The sequence below is a fragment of the Lynx canadensis genome, chromosome B2 (genome assembly GCF_007474595.2).
Source record: "Lynx canadensis isolate LIC74 chromosome B2, mLynCan4.pri.v2, whole genome shotgun sequence".
Taxonomy (NCBI): domain Eukaryota; kingdom Metazoa; phylum Chordata; class Mammalia; order Carnivora; family Felidae; genus Lynx; species Lynx canadensis.
In genome coordinates, this window is record NC_044307.1 from 142,058,745 (window position 1) to 142,075,837 (window position 17,093).

The following is a 17,093-nucleotide window of genomic DNA, read 5'->3' on the forward strand; positions in this document are numbered from 1 at the left end:
AACTATAACCAGTAAGCTGGAAACTGAGCAGATTGTGTATTTGAAATGTCTGCTTTGGAGTATATTAAAGTTTCCATTCTTGAAGCAAATGAACTAGAAGACACTGACAAAAAGATAACCGTGCTCAAAGTAATTTGTGGATTTTCTGACTCATTTAAATACATGCCTAAGACTAAGACATTCCAAGAATTTATGGATTATTGAAAACTCATTTTTCACCCACGTTATTACCATTAGGCATTATGCAGGTGTTTAAAGTTCACTAAAAAAAATAAAATAAAATGACTAGTGAAACCTTGGCTGCTTGGATTGCAGAACTGCTCTGTGTTACCACACACTGGTTTGGACACCATCTTAGATAAGATGTTCTAAGATTACCTCAGACGTGGAGTCCAACCATGCAACCCACCAGTGCCATCTCATAACAAAATCGTATTTGTCATTTATCATGGCAGAAGAAAAGATCCTAACTGGTACTTCGTGCTTTAGAAAGTAAAGAAATAACTTCTGTGAATATAGCCCGTAGTAAGAAGTTACAGTGCTCTGACCAGCAGGATCGGCCGAATGTAAGAAATACGTCTTCCAGAAGACCTATAAAGTCAGACTGTGGCAGGTAAAACCCATATTTTGCTCTAAAGATTTAAGAGAGAGCTGATTTCCATAACATGAAGAAAGTATGAGGATATATTAGAATAAAACATCCCAATATCTTAGTTTTGAATATAGCAGAATTGAATAATGCAGAGACGTGCAAGACGAAAGTCGATCTTGGTCATGACGTATTGCTAATTGGTAGCAATAATTTCTACAGCGTTTTTTTAACTTCTCACTAAAGTTAATGTTGCTTCCAAAAATTCCTGAAGAGTAGAAGAATAATAACTCAACTGCTAATTGCTAAAAACTATGAGATATATATTGATTTTGTAGCAGCATTTCGGGAAAGAACTTGATCATAGTAGAGGTATTCGTAAAGTGACCGGAAGTACTTCTTATTTCTTCTCAAAATTCGATGGCAACCACAGTTTTAGCAATTCAATTCACATGAATTCACAGACCCTACTGGTTTTCTAACAATAAACCTTTCTGCCCCTTGGTAATTTCAAGGAATTTATGAATAGGACCCAAGTCTTTGTTATCAAACACCCCATGATTCCCCACATGCCCTAAGTGTCCTTATTGAGGAAGATTGGACAGCAAAATTGCCTGGGTTTCTATGGTGTTTCATGTTAATTTTAAGAAGCCAGTCTCCTTGGATTACTAACGAAGACATATCATGTAGGACATTGTCTTCTACGTAGTAAGTTCTCAGTGGGTTTTTATTTTTTACTTTATTGTTTACACTCAAGTAAAACCATCTCCTATTTACTTAAGAACTTGTGAGGCAAACACGCATTCCAGATGTTATTCTCCCTTTATCCACTTTTGCCCAAAAGTCAGCTAATGAGGTAAAATGGAAGGGGTGAATGAATTCCTGGCAAAATCGACATCAGGTTGGGTCTGTCATTCACACTCCAGTTTTGCCATGTTGATTAATTATATCACTGTTCCATCTTCGATCACTAAAACCTTTCTAGTTTTGTTGATTTTTTAAAAAAAATTTTTTAGCTGCAAATGTATGAATGGAAGAAATGTTTTTTCTTTGCCCACTACAACTTTTGAAAAATGGAACTTCTGGGTATTTCTTTGCCTATTAGTATTTTATATTAAGATAGCACCGTATTACTTTTAGAAGGATGAATGATTTGTTTGCCAGAGGCTGTGGTACTTCAGTTAGCGTTTTTGTTCTTATTGAATTTCTGTAGTTGTGTGTTGTAGTAATTTAGGAAGGAATTAAGCCAGGAAGTTTTAGCCTTAATAAAGGATTAATGTGGAAATGCTATTCATCCCATGTTTATTCTCTGCTCCCCCAACACAACAGTGATTGAGTGTAACTTACATAATTGCATCTCATCAGTAGTTCTGATCTTTTTGTTTATTCTGATATGGCCAAAAAAGTTGGGGAAATAAAACTACAAATCATCACTTACCTAACAATTTACCTGCTAAATGCACTTGCAATTTTAATCTTAGAACCTCGCTTGCATTAAGTACTGAGGAAGCCAGTGCGTCCTACACTAGATCTGACTTTATAAGGACATAAACCAGATTCTCTTACTGACATTTATTTATGTAGTCCTCTTTGTTACATATGAGTACGTCAGGTTTATATGTCATTGCTATTGTTAATAAATACCGTTTGATGTTTATTGACTTATTGAGCAAGTGTGCCTGAAATGTTTCTTTTTTACTGATACTATCATTTAAACTAGGAATTAGCAAACTACCACCTTTGGGCCAAATCCAGCTCACCACCTGTCTTTGTAAATAAAGTTTTATTTATGCTATTTTGTTTATATATTGTCTTTGGTGCTTTTGCACTACAACAGCTGAGTTGAATAGTTGTGACAGAGAACATATGGCCTGCAAAGCCTGAAATATTTACTTTCTGGCAATTTACAGAAAAACTTTGTCTATCTCTGATCTAGAATAATAAGGTAGAGCTACATGATTATTGATAACTAAAGGTTTAATTAACTATTAACCTGGGTTTGGAGTAATCTGTCACACCTCTTTTTTTTTTTTAAGTTTTTTTTTTATTTTGAGAGAGAGAGAGTGGGGGAGTAGCGAAGAGAGAGGGAGTGACAGAAATCCCAAGCAGGCTCTACACTGTCAGCACAGAGCCCGATGTGGGGCTCGAACGCATGAACTGTGAGATCATGACCTGAGCCAAAACCAAGAGTCAGATGCTTAGCCACCTGAGCCACCCAGGTGCTCCTGTCACACCTTTATTTATTCAGTAAATATTTATTGAGTGCTTACTGGATGTGTGGTTCAGCAGACATAGGGAACAAAAGAGGCAATTCTCTATACCCATGGAACTTACATTTTAGTGAGACGAGAGAAACAGTAAACAAAGAAGTAAAACAAGAATTTAGGTGAGCGCTAGAACTCTGTCACCTGTAAGAAACATAGAATTTAGCACTTTTTGTACTGACTACCCCACCATCTTACTCTGTGCACTACACCAAGCTATGATATATTCGTGTTTCAGTCTAAACACTGTTAAGTTATACATTACTGGATGTGTGCTGATTTAGAAGACATATGCATATTAGCCTCTTTTCTCCTGATTCTGTGAAATCCCAGTGTTTTGTTACTAAAAGTGTTTAGTTTGATGGTTATCTGGATCTAGTTCTTAAAAGCTCTTTTTAATTAGAAAAATTTCACTCAAAGCCTATTCTAGTGTAAAAATCCCAAGGAACATATTAGCAAACAAAACTCAACAGTACCATTAAGGAAATAATGCACCATGACTAAGTGAAATTTATTCCAGGAATTCAAGGTTGGTTTAATATTAACAATGGTTTTCATAATTATATACAGTGTAAATAAACTTGCAGAAAAGTATCTCCTTTAATAACATTCAATACCCAATCATAATAAAAATACTCAAGGAAATAGCAGTTGAGAGGTACTTTCTCAAACTGGTAAAATGTGTATGCTTTAGTTTATAAACCAGTATCTTAGGTAGTGAGGAATCATTGGAGACATTTCCAATAAATACAAGCAAGACAAGGATGAGCATTGTCTCCACTACTACTCAGCAATGTTCTCAGAGATGTTGGCCAGCACAGTTAGACAAGAGAACCCCCAGGCATAAAAATGGTTACATAACAAAGAAAACTATCTCCATCTACAGATGATAAAATAGTAAACCTGGAAGACCTCAGAGAATCAATGATAAATGAACTCAAACTATGGAAGGATTCAGTTTTGTAGCAAGATACAAAATTCACCTACAAAAAAACAATAGCCTGTTACTTGATGTGTCAACTATACTTCAATTTTATAAAACCAAGTCAGCTGGGAAGATGGCGGAGTAGGAGGACCCTAAGCTCACGTTACAACTAGATAACATTCATATCAGCATAAATGACCCAGGAAACAACCCAAAGACTGGCAGAATAGACTCCACAACTAAAGGCAGGGAAGAGGCCGTATCGAAGAAGGTAGGAAGAGTGAAGATGCTGTCTGGGAGCAAAGTGGACCATGGTCTTCCTCAGTTTGGAGGGAGTCTGCAGCGTGGAGAAGAGCAGAATACAGACTTTCACACCGGGATGCTCACAAACATGGAGGACAGATCTTCATCATATTTGCCTTTGAAAAAGAGAAGGACCAAATTTTGTGAGTTCTGAAAAACAGAAGGACTTAAAGACCTGGAATTTTCGAAGTCAGCTAGCTTAGCTCTGGGAAAGCCCTGGGGCCATGAGGTAAGAGGAGACCCCACCTTTAAAAAGACAGCAAAACAAACAGCCCATGCAGGTACAGCACAGAACCAGCAGTTTGAAACTGGGGGCAAACAGGAGGCAGAGTGATTTGCTCATCTCAGAGTGTGGCCCAGAGTGACAAGGATAACAGGGAGATGGCTCCAGGAACAAAGGCGGTGTCACACACCATTTCACTCCCCTGCCCCCCAGCATAAACAGTGGCCACCTGCAGGAACCAGCCCAACACTAACACTTTCTACCTAATTTGCTGGCACCAAGCCCCACCATGCTTCCATGGATACACCCTTCCCAGTTATGCTCCCCTGAGTCCCCTAGCTGCAGGCCCCTCCCCCTAGAAGACCAGTGCAAGCTCTGCCAACAGCACATCTCCTGATCTGTGCTCTTTTACAGGACCTCAGTTCCAGCAAGGGCAGGTGTCATTTTACAGGCAGACCACCGCACACCTTGCTGCCCACAATTGGCGAAGATAGCCTCTGCAGACAACTGGATTGAAGGAAAAAGAGACCAAGTCTCAATAGCGGAGCACACACAACAAACATAGGAGACACTCCCTGGAGTGCCAGACCCTGGGGAATAGGGGACACTTCACTGCAGGGTGCTACAGGACCTCTTCTTCATATGGCTGTTATTGGGAAGAATAAGAGAAGTAGCTAACTTTCCTAATACAGAAACAGAGACAGAATGTAGGAAAAAATGAAAAGACAGAGAAACCTCTCCCAAGTGAAAAATGGGACCAAAGCACAGCAAGACACTAAAGCAAAACAGATAGAAGTAATATGCCTGCTAGAGAATTTAAAGCAACTATCATAAAGATACTCACTGGACTGGACATAAAAGTGGAGGGCATCAGTGAGACCCTTAACACAAAGATAAAAAAGAACCCATTGAAATGAACACAATAAGTGAAATTTAAAATACACTTGATGAAATAAATAGCAGGCTAGATGAAGCAGATGAACGAATTAACGACCTGGAAGACAGAGTAATGGAAAGTACACTGAGTAAAGGAGAAGAAAGAAAATTACACAAATTGAGAATAGTCTTAGGCAACTCAATGACTCCAAGTGTAATAACATCTGCATTATAGGGATTTCAAGAAGAGAAAGATAAGGGGGCAGAAAATTTATTTGAAGAAATAATAGCTGAAAACTTTCCTAATCTAGGTAAGGAAATAGAGATCCAGATCCAGGAGGCAGAGATCCTCCCAAAAATCCATCCCAAAGAGGTCCACACCAAGACACATAGTAATTAAAATGGCAAAAAGCAGCAATAAAGGGAAAAAAAAGCAACAAGAGAAAAGAAGGTGGTTCCATACAAAGGAAACCCCATCTGCAGATTTTTCAGCAGAAACACTGCAGTCCAGAAGGGAATGGCATGATATATTCAAAGTGCTGAAAGGGAAAAATCTGCAGTCACGAATGCTCAATCTATCAAGACTATCATTCAGAAAAAGAGAGATACAGAGTTTCTCAGACAAATGAAAACTAAAGGAGTTTATGACCACTAAACTAGGCCCTATTAAAGGTTACTATTTGAGTGGAAAGGAAGACCATAAGTATAAGAAAGTGAAAAACACAAAGGAAGTAAGAATAAGTGTTACTGTAAAAATTAGTCAAGGGATTCATAAAAGAAAAGGAGGTAATATGACACCATACACCTAAAATTTGGGGGGGGGGAGTAAAGAATGAGTTCAAACTTAAGTAACCATCAATTTAATATAGATTGCTATATGCAGAAGATATTATTATATACAAACCTAATGTAACTACAAATCAAAAACCAGTAATAGATATGCAAAAACTAAAGACAAAAAATTCCAAGTATAGCAGCCTAGAAAGCCAACAAACCATGGAAGAGAGCAAGAGAAGAAAGGGTCAGAGAAAATCTATAGAAACAACCACAAGTAACAAAATGGCAATAAGTGTATATCTGTCAAAATTACTTTGAATATAATGGACTAAATGCTCCAAACAAAAGACAAAGGGTGACAGAGTGGATAAAAACAAAACCCATCTATATGTTGCCTATAAGAGACTCCTTTCAGACCAGAAAGCACCTGCAAATTAAAAGTGAGGGGATGGAGAAACATTTGTCATGCAAATGAATGCCAAAAGAAAGCCAGTGTAGCAGTGCTTATATCAGACAAAACACACTTGAAAACAAAGACCGTAACAAGAGACAAAGAAGGATGTATATAATAATAAAGGGGACAGTTCAACAAGAGCATATAACAATTATAAACATTTTTGCACCCAACGTGGAAGCACCCATATATGTAAAACAGTTAATAACAATCATAAAAGAAATAATCAGTAGTAATACAATAGTAGTAAGGGACTTTAATACCCCACTCACATAGATGGACACATCATCCAAACAGAAAATCAACAAGAAAATAGTGGTTATGAATGACACACTGGACCAGATGGATTTAATAGACATATTCAGAACATTCCATCCTGAAACAGCAGAATACACATTGTTTATTCTTTTCAAGTGCACACAGAACATTTTCCAGAATAAACCACATATTAGGCAACAAAACAAGTGTCAAATTTTTTTTTTTTTTTAAAACTCGGAGTCATACTGTATGTTTTCTGACCACAGCTCTATGAAACTAGAATTCAACCATAAGAAAAAATCTGGAAAGAGTACAAATACATGGAGTTTAAATAACATGCTATTAAACAATGGGTCAACCAAAAAATCGGAGAAGAAATAAAAAAAAATATTACATGGAAGCAAATGAAAATGAAAACACAATGATAGAAAATCTTTGGGATGCAGCAAAAGAGGTTGTAAGAGGGAAACTTACAGCAACACAGGTCTACTTCAAAAAGCAAGAAAAATCTCGGGGTGCCTGGGTGGCGCAGTCGGTTAAGCGTCCGACTTCAGCCAGGTCACGATCTCGCGGTCCGGGAGTTCGAGCCCCGCGTCAGGCTCTGGGCTGATGGCTCGGAGCCTGGAGCCTGTTTCCAATTCTGTGTCTCCCTCTCTCTCTGCCCCTCCCCCGTTCATGCTCTGTCTCTCTCTGTCCCAAAAATAAATAAACGTTGAAAAAAAAAAAAACAAAAAAAAAAACAAGAAAAATCTCAAACAACCTAACCTTACACCTCTTACACCTTAAGAAGCCAGAAGGAAAAAAAAGAAAAAAGAAAAGAATGAACAAAACCCAAACTGGAAAAAAATAAAACTAAGAACAGAACAATGAAACCAGGAGCTGTTTCTTTGAAAAGACCAACAAAATTATAAACCTGTAGCAAGACTCATTGGGAAAAAAAAAAGAGGACCCAAATAAACAAAATTACTAATGAAAGAGGAGAAATAAGAACCAACACCACAAAAATACAAACAATTGTAACAGAATATTATGAAAACCTATATGCCAACAATTTGGACAACTTAGAAGAAATGGATAAATTCCTAGAAACATATAAACTACCAAAACTAAAGCAGGAAGAAATAGAAAATTTGAACAGACCAATCACCGGCCATGAAACTGAATCGGTAATCAAAAAAACTTCCAACAAATGAAAGTCCAGAACCAGATGGCTTCACAGCTGAATTCTACCAAACATTTAAAGAAGAGTTAATACCCAGTCTTCTTAAGCTACTCCAAAAATACAAGAGGAAGGAAAACTTCCAAATTCATTCTATGAAGCCATTATCACCCTGATACCACACCTGGGTAAAGAACACCACAGCAAAAGAGAACTACAGACCAATATCTCTCATGAACATAGATGCAAAAATCCTCAACAAAATAATAGCAAAACAAACCCAACCCAACAATACATTTAAAAAATCACGCACCACAACCAACTGGGTTTAATACTTGCAAAACAATCGATGCGGTACATCACGTTGAACCATATGATCAGTTCAATAGAAGTAGTAAAAGCATGTAACAAAGTACAACATCCATTTTGATAAAAACTCTCAACAAAGTAGATTTCGAGTAGTAGTAAAGTCCTTATGAAAAACCCACAGGCAACATCATACTTAATGGGGAAAAACAGAGTTTTTCCCCTAAGATCAGGAACAAGACAAGGATGTCCACTCTCACCATTTTTATTCAACATAACACTGGAATTCATAGCCACCACAATTAGACAACATAAAGAAATAAAAGGCCTGCAGAAGAAGTAAAACTTGTACTATTTGCAGATGACATGATACTAGATATAGAAGACACTAAAGACTTCACCAAAGAACTGATAGATGAATATAAAATCTGTGTACAGAAGTCTGTTGCATTCTTATACACTAATAATAAAGCAGCAGAAAGTGAAACTAAGAAAACAATCCCATTTACAATCACACCAAAAACAATAAAAGATCTCGAAATAAACTTAACCAAAGTCGTGAAAGACCTGTACTCTGAAAATTATAAAACACTGATGAAGAAAATTAAGGACAATGCAAAGAAATAGAAAGACAGTCCATGCTCATGGGTTGGAGGAACAAGTATTGTTAAAATGTCTATAGTATCCAAAGCAATCTAAAACGTTAATGTAATCCCTATCAAAATACCAACAGCGGTTTTGACAGAACTAGAATAAACAATCCTAAAATTTGTATGGAACGACAGAAGACCTTGAATGGCCAAAGCAATTTTGAAAAAGAAAACAAAACTGGTAGTATCACAATTCTAAGTTTCAAGTTATATTACAAAGCAGTAGTAAGTAAGACAGTATGGTACTGGCATAAAAATAGATACACAGATTAATGGAACAGAAGAGAAAACCCAGAGGGGCACCTTGGTGGCTCAGTCACTTAAGTGTTCAACTCTTGATTTTGGCTCAGGTCATGATCTCACGGTTCGTGAGATCAAGCCCTGCATTGGGCTCTGTGCTGACAGTGCAGAGCCTGCTTTAGATTCTCTCCCTCCCTCTCTCTCTGCCTCCCCCCACCCCAAACCTCTCTCAAAATAAATAAATAAACTTAGAAAAAAATAAAATCTTGAAAAAAGAAAAAAGAATAGAAAACCCAGAAATAAACCCATAATTACATGGTCAATTAATCTTTGACAAAGGAGGAATGAATATACAATGGGAAAAAAGTATTTTCAACAAATGGTGCTGGGAAAACTGGACAGCCCCATGCAAAAGAACGAAACTGGACCACTTTCTTACACCATACACAAAAATAAACTCAAAATGGATTAAAGGCGTAAATGTAAGATCCAAAACCATAAAAATCCTTGAAGGGGGGCGCCGGGGTGGCTCATTCGGTTCAGCATCGACTTTGGCTTAGGTCGTGATCTCGTGGTTCATGAGTTTGAGCCCCACATTGGGCTTGCTGCTGTCAGCGCAGAGCCCGTTTCAGATCCTCTGTTCCCCTCTCTTTCTGCCCGTCCCCAACTCATGCTCATGCTCTGTCTCTCTCAAAAAATACTAAAACAAAAACATTTTTTTAATCCTTGAAGAGAACACAAACAGTAATCTCTCTGACATTGGCCATAGCAACATTTTTCTAGATGTGTCTCCTGAGACAAGGGAAATAAAGGCAAAAATAAACTGTTGGGACTACATTAAAATAAAAACTTTCTGCACAGCAAAGGAAATAATCAACAAAACTAAAAGGCAACCTACTAAATGGGAGAAGATATTTGCAAATGATATCCAGTAAAGGTTAGCATCCAGATATATAAAGAACTGGTACAACTCAATACCCAAAAACCAATCTAATTAAAAATGGGAAGAAGACATGAAAACACATTTCTCCCAAGAAAATATCCAGATGGCCAACAGACACATGAAAAGATGCTCAACATCATTCATCATCAGGGAAATGCAAATCAAAACTACAATGAGATATCATCTCACAGTTGTCAGAATGGCCAAAATTAAAAACACAGGAAATCACAGGTTGGCAAGGACTTGGAGAAACAGAAACTCTTGGGCACTGTTGATGGGAATGCAAACTAGTGTAGCCACTGTGGAAAACAATATGAAGGTTCCTCAAAAAATTAAAAATAGAACTACCTTAAATCAAGGAATCACGCTACTGGGTATTTCCCCCCAAAATATAAAAACACTGGTTCAAAGGAGTATATGCACCCCTATGTTCATAGCAGCATTTTTTTTACAATAGCCAAAGTATGGAAGCAGCCCAAGTATCTATCAATAGATGAATGGATAAACGTGGTGTATATACATACGATGGAAATCTTATTTAACCATAAATAGCATGAAATCTTGCCATTTAGCACAACATGGATACAGGTAGAGAGTGTATGCAGAACGAAATAAGTCAGTCAGAGAAAGAGCCATGTGATCTCACTTATGTGGAATTGAAGAAACAAATGAGCAAAGGAAAAAAAAAAGGCAAACCAAGAAACAGACTCTTAACTATAAAGAAAAAACTGATGGTTAGCAGACGGGAGGTCGATAGAGGGACAGGGGAAATAGATGATGGAGATTAAAGAGTACCCTTATGATGGAAAAAATGAAATGAATAAAAAGAAAAAGCAATAGCCTTCCTCTACACAAGCAATAAGCAGTTGAAAGACATACCCCTGGAGAAAATCCCATGTGTCGTAGCAACAAAAAAGATTAAATGCTGAGGAATAAATTAACATAAAATGTACAAAACATTTACTTGCTTATAAGAAACTAAAGAAGATATGAACAACGAAAGATGCCTTCTGTTCTTGAACAGGATGAACTCGATAGTCATCCGTTTTCCTTAAGTTAATTTATAATATCATTGTAATCCCGGTAAAACTATTAATAAGCTATTTTATATAGACACATTGATACTAAAGCTCATATAGAAAAATGTGGTAGAAAACATTGAAAAAGAAAAATAGTTTGAGGAGTTAGGGAACTATAGGAGTAGATCTTAAAAGCTCTTAACACAAAAGATAAAATTTGATCTTTAGCTCAGATCATACACAAAAATAAACTCGAGTAAATTAAGATGAGACCATACATATACATGTACTTAACAAAACCTGGGGTGAATTCCTCTTTAACTGCGGTGCAGAGAACAGCTTTCTAACTAGGACACAAAATCTAGAGGCAATAAAAATAAAGATCGATGAATTTGGCTCCTTAAAAAAAAAAAAGTTCCATTACAAAAGATATCATAAAATCCAAAGATGGTTGACAAAGTAGGAGAAAATATTCACAACTTATACCACAGAGAAAGAGCTAACATCCATAATATATAAAGAATTCTTAATAATTTCAAGACAAGAGGCACCTGGATGGCTCAGTCAGTTGAGTGTCGGGTTCTTGATCTCAGCTCAGGTCATGATTTCACAGTCATTAGATCAAGCCCCAAGTTGGGCTCTGCGCTGACAGCATGGAGCCTGCTTGGGATTCTCTCTCTCCCTCTCTCTGTGCCCCTCTTCCACTTGTGCTTGTGCGCTCTCTCTCACTCTCTCAAAAATAAGCAGTGTTAAAAAAATTTTTTTCAAGACAAAAGTACTAAAAATCCAGATTGAAAAATGTGGGAAACACATGAACAAGCAATTAACCAGAAGAGCTATAAAAATAGACCTCAAAATAAAAAAGTGGTCAAACTCACTCCGAATCGGGCATGTAAATTCAAAAATACCAGATACTGTTTCTCACATATAAGATTGACAAACGTATTTTAAATGACCACATATTCTTGTAGGTTTTGGAGAGGCAGCCCCTTCAAACATTGCTGGTGAGAATGTAAATTGTTTCACAGCTTCATACAGGGAAATTTGCATATTTTTTTGCCCCATCAATCCCACTTCAAGGAATTTACCCTAACGATGGATCTCAAACAATACAAAAATACATATGCAAGAGATTGGAAATCATCTAAATGCCCATACACAGGAGAATGATTGAATATAAACTATGGAACATTCAGACAAAGGAGTACCATATACCTGTTTTTCAAGTGAAAGATGTTATAAACTTATAGGAAGTACTTTTCAGGACCTGCTGTTAAGTGAAAAGACAAAGTGCAAAAGAGACCTAGGATATGCTACCCTTCAAGTAAGGAGTAAAATAAGAGCATATACAGGTACCTTTTCATTTATGCAAAATATATATAGCAAAGATAAACCAAAAACTAAAGAGATTTATTATAGGGGCAGCTGGGAAAGAAATGGAAAGAAAGAGAAATGGGAATAGGGTAGCAGAGTTGGAGGGACTGACTTCTTCAAGTATCTTTTTGTATAACTGTGACTTACGGAACCATTGAAGTATTTCACATACCCCCCAAATACCAAAACAATTAAAGCCAATCAAGGTGTGAAGGGGATGCAAAATGGAATACAAGTCCTAACAAGTGGCTCTGTGTTTCTCACAGTGGTGTAGATTAGTAATTCTGAAATTACTTTGTGTATATGATAGAATTGAACAAATCAGTAAATTGATTTAGATAATGAGGACTGGGTTTCTTGCTGCTGTAGAAAGAAGTTATAATAAGGAAAGATGGAAGGCTAAGATATACCCGCCCAATTCTGGATTGGAATTGGAGGTATTTGCGTAAACTCATGGTTACACACACAAATACCAAAACATAGACTTGCTTATACCATATGCGAATGGATTAGTGTACCTACATACAATTCCTACTTCAGTTCACTGAGACAGCCTGGAAGCAGTAACACCCCAGAAATAAGGAGCAGACCTAGTACCCAGATCCTAGTCTGTGAACATTATCTTCCAATAAAAATTAGCGCTCCGAGGAGAAGCAGTTGATTACAGGGCTGGGTCAGGAAAAATGCAAAATGAGCCACAGTGTTTTATGATTACAAACACTAAGAATTTGAAGGAGCTTCTCATGGCCAAATCTGGAACAATTTGAGTGAAATAATGTCAATGTTGGATTTTAATCCATGGAATAAAATAAGTATCTATGAGTGTATTAGTTTTCTGTTGTTTCAACAAATCATCACACACTTAGCTTAAAACAACACACATGTCACAGTTTCCATGGCCGGGCATCCAGGCACAGGCTAGTTACGTCCTCTGCTCAGGTTCTCACAAGGCTGCAAAGTGTTTGATGATCCGTCTTCTCACCTGGAGCCTCAATGAGGAAGAATCTGCTTCCAAACTCATTCAGATGTTGGAGAAATTAATTTCCCCTGGTTATAAAAGTGAGGCTCTCAAGTTCTGGAGCTGCCTGTCCTTGTCATGTGGCTCAGTCCACATCACGGAAGCTTTCTTCTTCAAGGCCATTGGAAGCATCTCTGCACAGAGAAGCCTAGGTCCTCTTTTAAAGTCATTTCTACACAGCATCATCTTCCTTCTGATTATCTCAAAGCCAGCCTATTAGGGACCTTAATGATATCTGCAAAACGCCTTTAACTTTGCCATGTAATGTAATTTTAGGAGTGATGTTTCATCACTTTTGTTGTATTCTTTGATTAGAGGCCAAGTCACAGGTTCTGCCCTCAATCAAGAGGTGGGGGTTATGCAAGCACGTGACTCACTAGAAGCTGTGGTGTGTCGTCCACAATGAGTTTATATAGATAGAAATAAGTAGTCGTAGAAATATATAAACAAATGGGGAAGAGGAGATAGTTCTTCTTCATAATAGATTTCCATTAATAAATGTAGAAGAAAAGAGGGAAATAAAGAACCATCATTACAAACACTACCGTGATAAATGTTACAGCCAGGATTCTGTAATGGATGCTAAGACAGTGCATGCAAGTTTGAGAAGACACAGGATTTGCATAGTCTCAAATGGCTTCCTCGAGATACTCATAACTACAGAGGGCAAAATAATAACTTTATATTGGAGGAATTTGGTAGACATCCAACTTTACCAAGTCATCAGGGTAAACAGCACCAGAAATGAAACATCGGTGTCATGAACACCACTTTCCAAAGGCATCAAGGTCATAAAACATAAGGAAAGAAAATTGAAGTTCTTTTATAGGCTGAGGGAGACTGAGGAGAAATCACAACTAAATGCACTGTGAGATCCTAGAATGGAAGAAAGAAAAACAATGGTGAAATTCAAATAAGATCTTTAGTTAATAGAGTGGTACCATGTTAGGTGCCTCTTGGTAATTCTGTTATGGTTATTTCTTGGTTATAACCATCTATGGTTATGGTAATTCTATTATGGTTATTTAAGATGTGAATACTAGAGGAGGTGGGCTAGGGGATATATAGGAGCTCAGTGTACTCATCTTGTAACTTTTCTTTAAGTGTAAAATTAATGAAAAGTTTGGTGGGGCGCCTGGGTGGCTTGGTCGGTTAAGCGTCCGACTTCAGCTCAGGTCATGATCTCGCGGTCCGTGAGTTCGAGCCCCGCGTCAGGCTCTGTGCTGACCACTCAGAGCCTGGAGCCTGTTTCAGATTCTGTGTCTCCCTCTCTCTCTACCCCTCCCCTGTTCATGCTCTGTCCCTCTCTGTCTCAAAAATAAATAAACATTAAATGTTTAAAAAAAAAAAAAGAAAAGTTTGTTAATAAAAATCACAATATAGACTTCTGGGAGTTTTAAGTTAGCAACAATAGAAATTCAGGTGACTTTATTGATGCTTCATTTTTGTTTTGTTGCACCAAGATTTTGCACAATATTGTACACATGGTCACTGGAGAATAAACACATAGCTATAAAGTGGTGGGATTTATCCTAACTCAGCATAGTTTTTTCCAGTTGTAATGTTTTCTCCACTGTGCTTGTACCATTATAGACATAGACAAGAGGAAAGCAGGGCTTTCTTTAGAAACTCCATTTCAATGTTAAAGCCTACTCATAAAGTTTGTTCACTCTGCATGGCAATATTCTCTTAAAATAATTACCAAATTTTGTTTGAAAGGTTTTACTTACGAGAGCCATATGTGCTATAAAAATCTATAGTTTTGAGGGTGTTTACATAATTCATCTGGTTCAAAGGGCTCTGAATTGTCTTCTTCATATGAACCATGGACATTGTATTTCTCAAACATATTTTCAAGCGTACTTTCTGATTCATCATCTGCCATGACTATGCTTCTACCTGTGCATGTGAAGGATGAAGTTCTTCCCTAGTAGCTATGAGACTGTTGGTGGAAAGATAAGGGGACAGAAGCACGTGGAGAATTTAAAGCCGTTGGCTCAAATCTGTCTTTACCATGAAAAGGCTCTTGTTTATTTCTTTAAAGAATGGATTTAATAATAAATTTTCTCATTGCCGTGAAGAGTTATCTGTCTTAGAATTGCACCAGACCGGCGGTAGCGCTGCTTGAAAGTATTTTTTGAATTCATGAGATGGGTTTCTTATAAAGCCTCTTTTATTCTTGCTTGAAATATCGTACATGAGAGCAGTGCCTTGGGCGTGCATAGTGTCAGTAGCGGTGGCCTGTATTAACGTAGAATTACTGTTTGTTTTGCTGTCATGAGTCCATGAATTCAGTCTGTCCTACAGAAACAATCATTGTAATGTAAGCACTTACTGTCTTAGTGCAGCTGATTCCCCAGTGACATTTTAAAAAGTCAGGATTTGGCTGCAGCATGCTTTCAATTTCTAAATGGGCTGCACATTGGGGGCCTGAGGGTGTTTCATAGGAAACACATGACCCTGAGTGGACACAGCAACTTTTGTGTGTCTGCAGCGGAGTTGATGACCAGCGTTTACCCTTGAAATTGTTTTCATCCAGAATGTTGTCTTTTCTACTTTACGTTTAATTATTTGGCGCTAACTGAATAGATGCTGTACTGTGTGTGTGTAGGATTTTTATGCACTAGGTGTGGCTGTAACCTAAGAGCTTACTCCTAGGGGTTTCACAGCGCAAGGTTTCTCAACGTCCGTGAATTCGGGTCTTGGTTTTCATTTCATCTGAGAATGAGAATGGCATTTGAACCCAGGAGCACTCAGATATACATTCATAGGTTTTACATTCTTTTCTAAAAAGTGAGAAGCCTAAACTCCCGAAAACAATGTCAGGATTTTTCTTGTAGTTATATTTTAACGACTATATGTACGTATTATCTAAATGGAAAATCACCTTCCTGCCTCTCTGGCTGTCACAGATACAACCATTATTAGAATTAGTAATGAGTGACAGTCCTGAGAGACCCTGGGGATCATGCTCTTTCTGGTCTGCAGTCAGGCTGCCTGGCCTAACAGAGATGCCATTGGTTAGAAATACGAGAGGGCGGATGTTCAGCGTCAAACGCCAGACTCTGCGGCATGACCTTCACCGGGTGAATTGGTGGTAATCTTCGATACGTTAATTTCCTTCTCTACTCCGTTGTGATTCTCTTAGCAATACACAAAACTGTAGAAAAGTAGGTCCCGTGATGTCAAAGCAGTTAGCTTGACCTAGCATAATCATAGACTCTAGTACCTGAGGGTTATGTGGGGGAAATCTGTGTATGCCTGCATGTGTGTATTGTGTAGGTATGTATACCTGTATATTTCAGTCTTTCAGTTTATTCTAGCAAAGGGAGAAGTGAGAAGAGAAAACAGCAGGGTCTTCATGCCATGAGAGCTAGCACTTAGAAGAGTGTGTTAAATGCAACTGCCTTCTTTATTCGCTAACATTTTTAGTTGAAGTGTTTCTAAACCTCTGAACCAGAAAGTGAGTTGAGATCTCAAGTACCTCTGATGATTCTTAAATTTCAAAATCCTGTCTCCTTGCACCTCACATGATTCATTGCCTCTCTTTAATTGATAAAAATAGTAAGTTTTTTTCCCTTTAATGCGTATTCTCAGATTAAGGACCATTAAATAACAAAGATTTATTAATATTTGCTATGGTAATGCAGGGATTAAGGGAGTAAAAGGCATGATTCCTGTCTCAAGGAGCTTCCATTATAGTTTGAAAAGACAA

The 17,093-nt window shown here is 37.6% G+C and overlaps 1 protein-coding gene across 8 annotated transcripts in view; it reads left to right on the plus strand.

The window, feature by feature from the left end:
• Window positions 1–17,093, plus strand: part of ARID1B (AT-rich interaction domain 1B) — a 433,036-nt gene that overhangs the window by 320,133 nt on the left and 95,810 nt on the right. The window lies entirely within an intron of this gene.